Consider the following 16,487-nt stretch of genomic DNA (forward strand, 5'->3'; position numbering starts at 1 on the left):
GTTACAATACATTTCAATGTCGAGAAAAAAAAGAATGCCATTTGGTATTTCGAGTTCCATTGTAGCACGGACACGTAAGTTGGGTTGGAATCGATAGCAATAGTTCGGGGTAAACAATACCTTGAGGCCCGAGGCATTGGTCAGCTCGTGTAACCACCACTAGCTAGTCACGGCTATATACCATAGCTAACCCCAAGTCGCTTTCGTTCACGATGATCAATATCACGCCAGTTACAGAAGCACATGTAAATATTACGAAGTGTTCTCGATTCTTTCTGGCCACTGGACACACAGAATCAATACTCGCTGACCGGTATTACCGCAATACATGTAAACATTACCAACAGAGTCCGCCATTCTCTGATCAACGGTCAAGGTTACTTTATGCGCGTAACAACTCGCAACCCTTTCATCTCCTAACACCCGAGTATTTCACGATAATGCCGGGTATGACCATCGCTTATCCGGCCATATTTCTTTTTTTGCCATTCTGTGTGTTCAAACTGGACAACTCACCATCGGTCAATATTGAAATCCGGCCACAAGAAAGAGAAAGGTTGAATCTAAACAAATAAAAACTTTGGTAAGAAAGAATGAAGTAAACAAAGTCCGAGGTGTTATCGATACTGGAATAAGTGAAATGAATCTTCGTCCAGTTTTTGATCAATATTTTGTTGTTTTTTCCTCTGATAGTCAACACGACTTTGGCACGTGCTGTAAGACATATTGTTTGTATGTATATATTTAAGATGACCAGAGATTTAAGCTGTTTATCGTTGTCAATGATATTTATGTATATTTATATATATTTATATTTTTATCTGTCTATGCGTGTATTACCACGATATTGATTTTTCTTAATATACGTACGTGATAAAATATTTATATTCTTTTTATAAGCTGGTTACTTTGATTGTATTCGTTTATCATCGGGGAACCGCTGTGACTCAATGAGTGGGGGAAAGAGAGATAGAGAAAGAGAAGAAAGAGAGAGAGAGAGAGAGAGATGTCGTGTAAAGCCCACTCGACACAAACTAGTTCATTTCGGGACTAACACATGGTTCAATTTTATTTCAATAATTCGCTTGTGCGTAGGGATCTTTATCAGTGGAAGGAATCGGAGAAACCCCACGAGGTTGGACAGGCGATCATACTCCTTGTCACGTACAACCGGGGAATCAAAACCACGGTAGTTACAGACCTTATGATACAGCGCGCTCGTGCTACCCATTCGACCATCCCCCCAGCATCCAACAAATTTTCCTTACTGAACCAATAAAACAAATGAGCTTAATACAGATGGCACCGATGACTAATTTCATTCATTTTAAATTTCATTAATTATTCACTATGTACTTATACAGAAAGTAGAACATAACAGTGGCGAAGGCCGAATATTTCATTAAAGGGTGTCCGAGAAGAAGGGGGAGGGGCTCTGGGATAGATGTACTCGTAGAGAAAGTAGACCATATAGAAATAACAGTGGCGGATGTTGGCCGCGAAAATTCCTAGAGGTTTTCCGATGTGGTTCTCCTTTGTCAGTGATGCAGGACTGAGGGTGTGGCAAGGACAGTGGCTAGTCGTTCGGATGGGACAACAAACCGAGGTCTCGTATACACGTTGGTGTACACGTAAAATAACTCGTGACAGTTGGAATTCAATTTCTCTCATTGAACACAATATGGCGTATGCCCGTCTCCATTAGTAGTTGCAGGAATGTAGGATGTGAACCCCATTTCTCCGGTCAAAGGTCAAAACCTAGTAACTCACTTTTTTTTAATCAAAATTTCAATCTGATTAAAATACAGATCTATGTTTTGTTTCGTTTTTTTATACTTTCGATGACCTATACTACATGAAGATCTGACAAGTTATAGCGATAGGTCACGTCAGGGTTCAAAAAAACGACTTTTGACCCTATGACGTCAGACATTTGATTAACCAATCAGCATTGATGTTACTAGTGGATTACCCACAGTTCCGTGTAAAACACGCCTAAAGCTCGCCGTAACAGACCGTTTCATTGGCTTATCCCTGACACCATTCAGAACACGAGTTAAATAACAACTCTTCCAGATCCTAGTGTAGTAAAGACAAGTGAAACGAAATTTTGAACTATATAAAAAACGAAACGAAATAGGATCTGTGTTTTAACCAGATTGGACCAAATTTGTAGTTACTAAGGTATGTGCTTCCTGTTATTGTACTAGATCTTCCAATCTTTTGATTTTGTAAGCAGTTACACCCATGACACAACCTAGCAACTTCCTTCATTTGCCTAGTATGCCACAGAAAAACCTAGTAACTCAATAGTCAAATTAATGGATAAGCTGGGGTTTAATATTCATTCATTACGTTTGCCTTTCTTTTCTCCAAATAAGAAAAACGTGATTTACTAGGTGTTGCCTTTTGAAGGGAGATTTGACGTATTTAGCTTAGTATAGGCCTACTTATAGAAACGACGTGGGCCTGTGGACTACAAGTATTCCGAAAACCACTGCTTTCCAACTTGAACGTTTTATACTTTCACATTGTCCGGCGTCTACGAGACGAGCGGCTTTTGGCCCTATGACGTCAGACATTCGATTAACCAATCAGCATTGATGTTTCTAGTGGGTTACCCACAGTTCCCTGCACTTAACCGTAACAGACCGTTTCATTGGCTGATCCGTCACATCATCCAGAATGCGGTTTATATAACAATTAGTGTAGTAAAGACAAGTAAAACGAAATTTTGAACTATAAAAAACGAAAAGAAATAGGATCTGTGTTTCAATCAGATTAGTTATCTAGTCTGATCAAATATACGAACTGTCAGGAAATGATCAAATCCGTCGTCCCCAATATATACAGATGTAAATCAGATCCCCTGACATCACCACTCCAACTTGATACAAATAAATCTTCAATCTCCCTGGGGGAATCTAAGTACGTAAGCTCCGCTTTTGGTTTTTTTTTTTTATAAACCAAAGAATTAACAAAATTCGAAGTATTGTAATGAAAACTGAAATCCGGACTCTACTATTCCTCGGGGGCAGGACAACTTACTAATAAGATCGACCAAAATAAATGATGCTGCCGACCTTAGATTCACCCTAATTCCTCGTGTTACAACATACAGGCCGTGGTATTGATAATATCTGAACACACAATTATATAATTCCTCCCTGGAGAGATGGAGAGTTTTTAATTAAAGTTATATAAAGCTAATAGAATATCGATCGAACGAGGGTAAAACTCATTTAAGGTAAAACTCAGGTAACTGTGTAATAACTGCTGTGTTTATTGACGTTTCCAATTCTAATCAGGTCATATTAATATAAGTGTTGTTATAACTGTGTACGAGCAGTGTCCATACAAACATTTTAAAGTAGCTAATATCATCCAAAATCTTCAACATTGAAAACACGAATTATTTGTCAATTTAAAACAACATTGATGCTGTGATCTTACCGGAGAAAGATGGGCTTCCGATATCCAATATTTAAGACAAAATAAATATTTTACCATTGGTACACGAATCGTGTACCATAATGCGTTTCAGCCCCAGTTCTAGCAAGAGACTCGAGGAACGAGGCTAGACATATTGCACCAAACCAAACGGCGTATGTAGACTGGAATAACCAGACGCTAGGAATTTGCATTCGATTGAGACTGCTGGCTTATTTCACGGAACATAACTGATTTGAAATTAGAGTAAAAACGGAAACGATTGAATGTAAATCAGTTTATATATATTCATATTACAGTATTATATGAGTTGCGACCCACTTGTGTTAATTTCTAGGTCCCAAATGTTAGCGATTGAGCCCCTTTAAGTTCTCTTGAACATATTCAGTCCAAAAAAAACCCCACCACAACACAGTTTATATGGAAATACAATCACTGGTTTATAAGTATAGCACGACGTTTCGACAAGTATTCTCTTATCGTTATCAAGCAGTCCATAGTAATTATTGAATATAATATACGAATGTATATTGCTATGCTATGCTATGCTATGCTATGCTATGCTATGCTATGTTGAAACAAATATAATCAAAGTTGAAAGAAAACTACACCCAGGTATAGCAAAATTAATTTAAAAACCAATTACATTTTTAAATGAGATCACAGAACTTTAATTAAACATTGGGTCAGGATATCGGATTTGCTGTTATCCTCTTTCATCATTTAATCGATCTGTATACAGCCGCGTGTGTCTAGATTGTGTTCTCTGCATTATTGAAATGAACCAAATGTTAGTCCCGAAATTACCTAGTTTGTGTCAAGTGGAAGTCCCCCCTCCCCCCTCTCTCTCTCTCTCTCTCTCTCTCTTTCTTATCTCTATGAAATTACCTAGTTTGTATCAAGCGTGAGTCTCTCCCCTCCCCCTTTCTCTCTCTCTCTCTCTTTCTCTCTCTCTCTCTTTTCTAGGAGAATCGGGGATCACGTGGCTAAGTGGGTAAGACGCTGGCTTGCTAGCCTGGAGGTCGGGTGTTCGATCCCTGCATTGGCCGAGAAAGTTCATCCAGATTTCTCCCTTGTGGTTCTCCCTTGTCAGTGATGCAGGATGGAGGGACTGACAAGGACAGCTGTCTAGTCGTTCAGATGGGACGAAAAACCGAGGTCCCGTGTACACATTGGCGTGCACGTAAAAGATCCCTTGGCAGTTGGAATTCGATATAAGAGTAGGCCGTAGTGCCGCTGTCCGGGCAAAATTTCCCTCATAGCACACTGTATGGCGTATGTCCGTCTTCATTAGCCCAGGTTAGGAGCAGAACAGTAGGACGTTAAACTCCATTTCATTTCATTTCATTTATCTAGGAGAATAATATTTTAAATGTAGGCAGATACCCACTTTTCAAATCAGATCTAATTAAATTCACACCCTTTTCTTTTCGACTACATCAAAGACAGGGTCCCCCTTTTTAAGTACCATCCATTTACATTTTGGCCGTTATTAAATATTAAAATTCACAATTCCCACGAATATGTTATCCATAATGCTCTTAGAATCTGACCTTGTATAAAGGTCAGTAAGCAGTTGGTAGCTGAAGTTTTACCAAATGGTCAAGCGGTCAAATTTAACTGCAGTATCAACATCATGAACAGGTGCACTTCAGACCGAAACGTTAAACAACACATCACGAGCAGTGACCCCTCATCTAAGGTCAGCCTCTTAACACCCGAAATTTTAGCAGCGGGCAACTGATTTTGACCTCGAACTTATAAGGTCAAATTCTTGAGCGGTATTGCTGCATGATAACTTTGAGCAGAAGAATTTCGTCTCCGGGGAAATGAAGCAGGAAATGTAGAATCCATTATGAATTATAATCTCAGGCGCCATGCTTTTTAGATATGTATATATCTGCTGGGAATTATTGTTTGGGTTTAATTCTGGTGTTGTTGTTGAGATCTGGCATCTTGAACTGACACTAACTATATCCCACAATAAATTTAAAACAAATTATCCGTGTTTGTGGTTACAAATGAAATGAAATGGGGTTTAACGTTCTACTGTTCTTCCCCTACTGGGCTAACTGTTATACTATCTTTATCTAGTTACTTGGTTCACACTTTCTATAGAGTTAAATCACACGTACTTAATGAATTGAATGATAAATTTATATATAAAAAACCCAGTGATATTTTGGTAAAATCCTTACCATTGTCAAAATATCCATCAAATTCTACCTTGTTTATGACATGTTTAGAAGACCAAATAAGGTAATGTTCTCCCCCGGTCTTAGGAGAATGGGGATGTTTATTCAAGGTGAGTCTATGACGTACAGAAATTAGAGGGTTATTAAAGAGGGTGTTGAGTGAAATTCATCAGAGATCACCCAGATATTTCGAGCAGCTATCATCTATGCTTTATTGAGAACGAATACCTTAGAAGCCAAACAGTTTAACAATAAAGTTGTAGAAACCAAGTAACCTGTAGTGTTATATGTACGATCACAAAGGAAATACAACAAGAAGTCCGACATTATTACATAATGAAGACGGGCATACGTTACATAGTGTACTATGAGCATGGGCGGCACACATGGGGGGGGGGGGACATAGTAAGCCCTAACTCCTATTTATTTATAACAATTATTAGGCAATGTACAAATTAAAACGCAAACACTTATGTTTACTTTTTGAAATCCATTTATAATACAAAAAATGTACAAAATACTTTAAATATCTATACAACTTTCTTGTAAATGTCAATGTGTATATGTATATAGTATTGTAGTTAACAAGGTGATTGTCAAATATGCATCCTCATAAACTAAAGTTATGTGATCAAGTTTTGTTTCATTTGGATCCTCCTCATAAAAATTCCCCTACTAAACTCTCTGTCGTGTTGTTCATTACTCAAGCGTAACATTCAATATGTAAAAGTCATGAAAAAAATATGGATACGGCACCTCCTGACTTAAACATGATAAACATTGTATTGGTGTGATGTTTTAGAGTAACCCCGTAAAATATTCCAAAACAGTGTTTACAGGAGACTGAAACTTTAAAAATATTTATGGGGGTGCCCCCCCCCCCGGGGGTGCCCCCCCCCCCAACCCTCCCACACTCTCCCTATCGCGCTACATCGGCTGCTGCGCAGCCTCGTGCCTCCGGCGTCACAGATTGTCAACATTTTATATAGTTTCATTTGCGGACCCCCCCCCACCCCATCCAATATATATTTCACGGCTACGCCTCTGACTATGAGCTAACTTTTGCCCAGGCAGCGCGCTACGGCCTACCTTTATATTGAATTCCAACTGTCAAGGGTTCTATTAGGTGCGCGCAAATGTGTACACGGGCGTATACGATTACAGTATATAGGGTAGGTCGGTCGAAAAATCTTTTGCTTTATGGGGTTTGAGGGCTAAGATTGGGTAGAACTAATAAATCAATATTTTAATAACTTACATGGATACTTGCACTCTAAAACCTCTAAGTCATGTCCCCGGTTGAACGTGACAAGGAGTAGGGTCGCCTGTCCAACCTCGTGGGTTTTCTCCGGGTCCTCCGGTTTCCTCCCACTGCTAAAGACCTCTACGCGCAAGCGAATTATTGACATAAAATTGAACTATATGTTAGTCCCGAAATGACCTGGTTTGTGTCGAGAGGACGTCACCCCCAGTCTCTCTCTCTCTCTCTCTCTCTCTCTCTGAAATATTAGACCGGTCTTCATAGAAACCACACCAACACCGATTTATAAGACTTAGAAAGTGAGAGAAAAAGTTTCGAGTCGACAATTTGAGCTAAAAAAAATGGATCGGTCAGCTAATCGTAAACACGGGTTTTGTTTTTAGCCTATCTGACACGTCGGCAATTAAAAGATGAGCATACTGGTTTCGATCGAAGTAAATAATACTACAAAACCGTCTCTTGATAACAACGCATTAGTCTACAAGGTAATTATTTATTCCAACAAGGTCAAACATTAAAGCGAAGTCTTTACGTTGGTTGATTATTTGGATATGAAATGAAATGGGGTTTAACGTCCTACTGTTCTGCTCCAACTTGGCTAATGAAGACAGGCATACACCATACGTGGGGGCTATGTGGCGCTGGGGTTCCGTGTTGGATCCCTGTGTTGGCCGAGAAAGTTTATCGGGATTTCCTAGTGAGGCTCCCCCCCCCCCCACTTGTCAATGGTGCAGGATGGGGGGGGGGGGGGGTACAACGTATAGTCGCTCGAGAGGGACGAAAACCCGAGGTCAAGTTGGCGTGAACATAAGAAAACTCTTGGCAGTTGGAATTCAATATGAAAGTAGGCCGTGATACCGCTGTCCGGGCAAATGTTCCCCCATAGCACACTATATGGTAAATGCCTGTCTTCATTAAACCAGAACAGTAGAAGTGAAGTCCCAGACCATTTCATTCCTTACCAGAAACGCCTCTAAAACAACACGCAGTGGAAATAATACTCTTTCATGCATGTCAAATTCTAGGAACCGGAATTAAATGGGGGCTAAATCTATTTGTTAAGGCCAGTTCAATTTTTGTCATGGTCGGTGAGATGTAACTAAGGTTAGGGCACGTGATTGTTGACGAGATTGTAGGTTAGGTTTAAGAATTTGGGTGCGAGGTTACGTCTCCACATAAGCACTGACCTAGGATGATGAAAATTTGGTTCGTGATATTTCCTATTTTCATTAAAAATACATTTATATACATAGTTGGCTTCGCTGCTTTTTGGTGTTGGTGGCGCTGTTTACATCTCGTGACCTTTGACGAAAAATTGAGCTGGCCTTATCATTTAGCACTAACCGTAAATTGGTTTACACTACTCGTATGACCTCTGACGCGACCTCCCACTACAACTGGTCAGATCTCCATGTAGTGTTGGCTATCGAAAGCATAAAAAAACGAAACGAAATATAAATCTGTATATTAATCAGATTGTTCCGCACTCCGGCTTTAATTCCATGACGACATATTGTTTATAAATCTATTAACTAACCTATCCAGTTAATAAATAATATATCATCACTGCTTGAATATAACGATATGCTTCAACTGTATGCCATGGTTGACTGGTATTTTATAATAGATATGTACAGTTGGTAGTTGGAGAGACATAATAAGTTCTAGGAGTGGTTATAAGCCTCCCATGTCTTATTTACACAATAAAATATTGTTTACATTCATATATCATCTACAACAAAATCTTTTCCAGCATGGCGTCCTCTAGTTAGTGATGCAGGACAGAGGACATGAGATGACATGAGATAAGGAGGGTTTAATGTCCTAGTGTTCTGTCCCAGTATTTCGTACTAATATAGGGACGATCTCTGTCTAATAATCAGTCTCTACACTATACGGGGCTGGAACTTAATACGAGAACAACTGGCCAGGTTTCTAGTTTATAGTTAGTAAATATAACTAAAGAAGTGACTGTTTCTTGGGTTTATATATCTTTGAGTTGTTACGTTCCCAAATCTGTAGAAACACGTTACTAACTTATAAACAAACCTACCAGTTGCCTCACTACCATTATGTAAAGTGGTTTAATCCCCAACAATTTAAACAATTCTAATTATTATATTGTTTAGTTGATTATCATGACAACAGTAGTTATAATACTTAAATATATAAGAGAGAGAGAGAGAAATGGGGTTTCACGTCCACTCGACACAAACTAGGTCATTTCGGGACTAACATATGGTTTAATTTTATTTACATAATTCGCTTGCGCGTAGGGGTCTTTAGCAGTGTTAGGAAACCGGAGGACCCGGAGAAAACCCACGAGGTTGGACAGGCGACCCTACTCCTTGCCACGTACAACCGGGGACTCGAAACCACGCCAGTCGACTCAATGACAGACTTTACGATACAGCGCGCGCACGCTAACCATTCAGCCATCCACCCCCCCCCCCCCCTTAAATATATAAATTTCAATAAAGACTTTTCGGGTGAAAATGTAAAATATACAATGTAATAGTACTAATGAATATGAACATACGCCACGCAGTGTGCTAAACGTGAGGGCGGGGGGATTTGCCCGGACAGCGGCTCTTCGGCCTACTTTTATTTGTAATAACATATGTCAGGGGTTCTTTTACGTGCACAACCTGGTATACACTAGATTCATCTTTTCAGCATCCCAATCGTGGGTCATTCTTCTCTTCAGATTCAGGCCATTATATATTTCAGTGAAGGGGTTTAACGTTCTACTGTTTTGCTCCGACTGGGCTAATGAAGACGGACATACGCCATACAGTGTGCTATGGGGACAATTTTGCCAGGGCGGCGGCGTCAAGGCCTACTCTTATATCGAATTCCAACTGTCAAGAGATCATTAATGTGCATGCAAGTGTGTACACGGGACGGTTCTGCTCCATCCTTTTCAGGCCCTCTGGCCTACAAGGACAAAGAGAGAAATGGGGTTTAACGTCTACTCGACACAAACTAGGTCATTTCGGGACTAACGATTGGAAACCACAGCACTTAATGGCAGACGCGTTAAATCACTAGACACTCCCATCGCCCACCTACCCTAAAAAACACTTACCACTTACAAAAACGCTTAACAATTGGAATTCAATACCCGGGGAAAATTGTCGCTGATAACACACTGTATGACCTATGCCCAGTCGGCGCAGAACAGTAGGACGTTAAGCCCCATTTCAGTTCATCTTCAGAAAATGTGATAATTAAAAATACTACCACATATTTCCCCATGAATGCATTGAAGCTGTTTGTTTGGACTCACATGCTTTGTGAAAATGTTATTCTCAGTGTTTAACGTCTGCTTCCACCGAAGGTGATATCTCAGACAAGTTGTCTTATTTTCATTTGTATTATCTTAGCGCACGCGCAGGGGTCTTTCCTGCGGGAGAAAACCGGAGTACCCGGAGTAAACCCACGAGGTTGAGAAGGCGCACCTATCTCCAAGCCATCTTGGTTGCTTTTTGTAGTCTGGATCGGGCAATGTAGTCTGTTTATTAAATAAACCGGGTCCACGAAGATGATATCTCTTTCCATATTATCGTTAGTGAAACTAATACTGTAAAACTGGTTCACGAAGATGATATTCTATGTCATCTATTGCTGTTAGTAATACTAATAATATAAAATCGCTCATAATGTAAAAAAAAAATAAATTCCTTATCGCTAAAGACATGTATAGGACCTGTTATCTTATTTATTAGATGTTTTCAATAACATAATACATGGACTTAGTTAACGTTTTTGCTCGTCTGCCAATTGGCCTCTCACTGAACCAGAACGGTACATAATTCTTAGATAAAACGCAATAACATACATAACATAATAAAAACCGTTTTAGTTCGGTTAGTTTGCTAAATGATAAGGCCAGCTCAATTTTTCGCGATAGGTCACGAGATGTAAACAGGGTTAGCGCTAGTCCCAACGAACTAATTTTTCATCATCCTAGGTCAGTGCTTATGTGGAGACTTAACCTCTCCCCCCAAATTCTTAAACCTAACCATGGACGTAGCCCAAAGCTTACCTTAACCCTAACCTACAATCTGGCTAACAATCACGTATCCTAACCTTATTTACATCTCATCGACCTTGACAAAAATTGAGCTGGCCTTATCATTTAGCACTAACCGTTTTATTTCCCACCCGCATATCACGTGGCAAACACTCAATGTGCAGATTAAAATGTATGCAAATGGAATTAGATAAGCGCTTATGAATATTAATAAACGTTATTTCCTTTCCAGAGATGGTTGATATCAGTAGAAATTGTTTTCCTGGGGGAGAGAAAAAAACATTTGGTGTGTTAATCATGGTACTCGTCTTACCACCATTGTAAACGATGATTCATCGACTAATTAGAAGAGGAAGATGGATGGCGCCGGACAAACAAAACAAAACAAAAAAACACCAACAAAACAAGATCACGATAAAAGTCTTGACCTCGATGTTATTGATTCGTTTGATAAATGTGTTTGAGAGAGAGAGAGAGAGAGAGAGAGAGAGAGAGCGCTGGGGTTTTAACGTCCACTCGACACAAACTAGGTCATTTCGGGACTAACATATGGTTCTATTATATTTCAATAATTCGCTTGCGCGTAGGGGTCTTTAGCAGTGGGGGGAAACCTAAGGACCCGGAGAAAACCCACGAGGTTGGGCAGGGAAATGAAGTAGGGTTTAACGTCCTACTTCACTTATCTGTTCCAAGATTTCGTGCTAATGAATATGGACATACCCCACGCAGTGTGCTATGGGGGGAATTTGCCCGGACAGCGGCTCTTCAGCCTACTTTTATTTCTAATAACAATTGTCAAGGGGTCTTTTACGTGCACGACCTGGTATACATTAGATTCATCTTTTCAGCATCCCACCCGTGGGTCATTTTTCTCTTCAGATTCAGGCCTTTATATATTTCAGTGGATGAAGTGGTTTAACGTCCTACTGTTCTGCTCCGATTGGGCTAATGAGGATGGGCTTACCCATAAAGTATGCTATGGGGGCGATTTTGCCAGGACAGCGCCGTCAAGGCCTACTCATATCGAATTCCAACTGCCAAAGGATCTTTTACGTGCACGCCAATGTGTGCACGACACCTTGGTTTTTCGTCCTACCCGAAAACGTCTATACGTTTCCCTTGCCAGGCCCTCCATCCTAGACCACTGAAAAGGGGGAACCATGCCGGAAAATACCGATGAATTTTTAATTTCTGAATAACATATTGTTTAAGAAAAAGAACTTTCGCGGTCAATGCAGTGATCCAATGTCTTACTCACTGAGCCAAGGTGGCTCCTGGATGCCAAGATATATGGCCCAGTCCGACATTTTGTCTACGATTTCTTGGTATATATGTCCACCATTATTTTCGTAAGAACTCAAAAGCCAAAAGGTTAGCACATGTAGTGTAGCGAACGGATAATGTAAATCGTGATTTGATTGTGAAATCGGAATATTGATGACTGCGGTGGGACTGCCAAAAGATAGTGTCAGAAAATGTTAAAGAGTTCTGAATTGACGGAATCTTTGTATTATTTAGTATTTACATCTGTTGCTTTAATATACACCAATTTAAAGCGGCATTATCATTTCGGGACTAATATATGGTTCATTTTTATTTCCATAATTCGCCTGCGCGTAGGGGTCTTTAGCAGTGGGAGGAAACCGGAGGACCCGGAGAAAACCCACGAGGTTGGACAGGCGACCCTACTCCTTGTCACGTACAACCGGGGAATCGAAACCCCGCCAGTTGACTCAATGACAGACTTTATTATAAAGCGCACACGTGCTAATCATTCAGCCATTCACCCCCCCCCCCCCTTGAAAAGACATTAAATGAAATAGGATTTATGGTTTGGTCTTTAATTTCGATAAAAAAAAAAAAAAAAGGAAAAATTTAGTTTAATTGCCACACAAACAATTGCAAGGTTGTGAATCTTTCAATAAACCGATGTCCCGTGTGCACGTAAAAGAACCCTTGGAAGTTTGTTTTGGACGAAACGTCACTTTCCGGGTACAGTTTCTTTCGTAGCACATTGCATGGCGTGTTTGTCCGTTACATTACTTCAATTTGTGCAAATATGGACGCCAAAGAAATCCGGATCCAAATTTGTACTGGTACCGATACCAAGGTAGCTATATGTCGGTGTTGTTTATCTCAAGGCCTGCGGAGGAGTTCAGTCGGTTGGGAGGGAGACAGGCCCGTAACCAGCTTGCAGGCTGCGGAGGTGCAGTCAAGGTTTTAGAGGGGAGGAGGGGCACAGTCTACTGTAGGTGTTTTAGAGCTATGGTCGCCAACTTTTTGGGAGGAGATCAGTCCGAATGATCAGATCAGAACGTTTGAGGGGTGGGGGATCTGTCCAGTTGACCAGATTAGAACGGTTGGGGGGAGTTCAGTCCAGATGGGCAGGAGATCTGTCCAGTTGACCACATCAGAACGGTTGAGGAGGAGTTACTCCAGTTGGGCAGGAGGTCAGTCCGACTGACCAGATCAGAACGGTTGGGGAGGCGATCAGGTCTGTTGGGGGAGAAGACCATTCCGGTTGGCTAGATCAGAACGGTTGGAGAGGTGGTCAGGTCTGTTGGGGAGGAGAGCAGTCCAGTTGGGGAGAAGATCAGTCTGGTTGGAGGGTGGGGGGCGGGTTGGTAAGGAGAGCTAATATTCATTAAAACAATCAATCTATCGGCATTCTGTCTTAGGTCTAGCAGCCATTAGAAATAGGGTTGGGTTTACCTAATCCTAGCCCTAACCCAGCCCTAGTCCTAACCCTAGCCTTTACCCAAACACACTTGCTTTATCAGCCCGATCTTCTCGGGCAGCCTAAAAAAAACCTCATTAATATAAATATAAATTTTACCCTTTTTTTGTACAAAATTGACGCAAAATTGTAATACTTAATTATGATCAAGCAATAATCGACTTGGGTGAACTTTTCCTTTAACATCACAAAAAATTATCCCGTTTTTATTCTGTTTTATACAAATTGAATTACGTTTTATTGATTGTCCTGTTGAAAAGAAAATTAAATATTATTTTTTTTTCTGTTAAAGAATTCTTTGTCGTCTTTTTATATGACTAATGTCAAATATCGGGTTTTGTAAAATCAGAATGATAATTTGTCTTGCGATTGACAGATGACAGGACAATAGCCACGCGCTTGGTCAACTGACATCATTGGTCTGGAGTGGACAAAAGGCTTTGGAAAGAAGGGTTATGCGCCATGCACGAGATTTTTTCCACCTGGTTGATAATGGACATAAAAGATTGGTCAAGAAATCAACCTGTCGCCGGATATGACATACTTCTTTATTTTAATGTTTTTTTGTGTCTGTGATAATCTGAGGGTAATCCCCTTGTCTAAGTCGGTTGAATAACGCATCACCGACTTTCATCCCCATGCGTTAAATACAATACAGTTATAACAATGGACGGGAAAAACATATATATATATATCGGATTGCACCAGGCCTCACGAAAGACCCATAAGGGGGGGGGGGGGTGAAAGTTATATATCTGAAGTTTCCCTTGGTGTACTGGAGAGGGTGGGGTGGGGTTATCTTTGGGGGATTTAGACACATTACAATTAACAAGAAGACCAAGTCATCAACATGCAAGTCCCTATTATACCAGAAACTTTGTTTCCATGGTAACACAAAAATCATTATATCGGGGACATTTATAATTAGCAAAAGGCTAATACAGAGGTTTGACATGTGTACAAAGTGTCGTAAAGATATCTTGAACGGTTTATGAGATATACTTCAGTGACATACACAAATAATGTTTTCTAATTTTTATTCAGGTAATTTGGACCTATTTTACATGATTTCTGTAAAATTTGGTTAATTGGCTGATTAAAATTTTGAAAATAGTAAGCCTTACCATGTTCGTGTGCGGGGTTGGGTGGCCAAATGATTAGCACGTGTACGTTGTATCATAAGGTATGTCATTGAGTCAACTGGCGTGCTTTCGATTGCCGCGTTGTAAGTGACAAGGAGTTGGATCACCTGTCCAACCTCGTGGGTTTTCTCCGTGTCCTCCGGTTTTCTTTCGCTGCTAAAGACCCCTACGCGCAAGCGAATTATTGAAATAAAATTGAACCATATTAGTCTCAAAATGACCTAGTTTGTGTCGAGTGGACCTTAAGATACAGCGCACACGTACTAACCATTCAGCCATCTACCCCACCCGACCCCCTGCTCTACCTACAGATTGGGTGTATTTGATTGAATTTTTCATACGTGTAGGTTTATTTGATTCAATAACGTTGTAGATGACCATATGGCATGTTTTAACTTTAAGACGACGTGGTTGTTTTTTGTATAAATTGGTTTAACGTGTACAGCTGGCCATAATAAAGTATTTTTTACTTCCATACAAAGACTGTTCGATCCCTGTATTGACCGAGAAAGTTCGTCCAGATTTTCCGGCGTGGTTCCTCTTTGTCAGTGATCTGGGCGAACGGCCTGACAAGGACAGCTGTCTAGTCGTTCGGATGGGACGAAAAAACGAGGTCCCGTGTACACATTGGCGTGCACGGAAAAGATCCCTTGACATTTGGAATTCGATTTAGTAGGCCGTAGTGCCGCTGTCCGGGCAAAATTTCTCTCATAGCACACTGTATGGCGTATGCCCGTCTTCATTAGCCCAGGTCATAGCATAACAGCAAAACGTTAAACCCCGTTTCATTTCATTTCCACACAAAGACGGGACGTGTTTGTTTTTTTTGTTTTTTTTGTTTTTTAAATAATAACAATAATAATATTCTTTAATTAGACAACTCTTTGAGCAGGTGCGCGAAGCATAGATCGCGATAACTAGTTAGACGGCATCTGATACCTAATCACCGTATCATCACACCTGTAAATAAATGCATTTTCCGCCATCTTGACAGGTTATTATTATCCTTAAATCACCTGGTTTTATAATACATACCTGAAACTTGATGTCATGTCGAGGACGTGATAAGACGTGTGTTAGGTTCCCAGGCCCTCGTGACATGCCCTGACCCTCGATATTAATTTAATATGACCCCTTAACAAGATCGCCTGGAGTGGTGTCATCTTAACTCCCGGGTATTATTAATTTTACAGTGGTCAAGACCCAGGTAGGAGGTCGATCCATTCATACATTTATTAAAATGAAATAAAATTATTTTAGGAGATTGATTTTAAGACGTGTGAAGAAATTTGGATTTTTTTTGGTGAATGTGTTTCCTGGGATAAATGTCATAGGTTCATAAGAATCGGGATTCTCTAATGTTGTCCATATTTGTGATTTTTCTAAAATTTTGTTTTTCTCCTTGGTTCGTCCAATTTTTCAAAATTCTTTTTCACAATTTGAACGACTGTCAATTATATGATAATAGTATTAACTGGATTAAAGGTAATACAAATTAATTGAATACATTCTCAGGTAGCCATTCATTCATAACGTCATATAGAATACAAAAATTTGACTTAAAGATACATTATGGGAAATAAGATAAAGAGCTGACAGTTTTCACTATAATAGTTAAAAACTAGATAATGTAAAGGCAATTTGCTGAAAATTTCAATCAAATTGA

The sequence above is a fragment of the Patella vulgata genome, chromosome 5 (assembly GCF_932274485.2).
Source record: "Patella vulgata chromosome 5, xgPatVulg1.2, whole genome shotgun sequence".
In the NCBI taxonomy this organism is placed as follows: Eukaryota; Metazoa; Mollusca; class Gastropoda; family Patellidae; genus Patella; species Patella vulgata.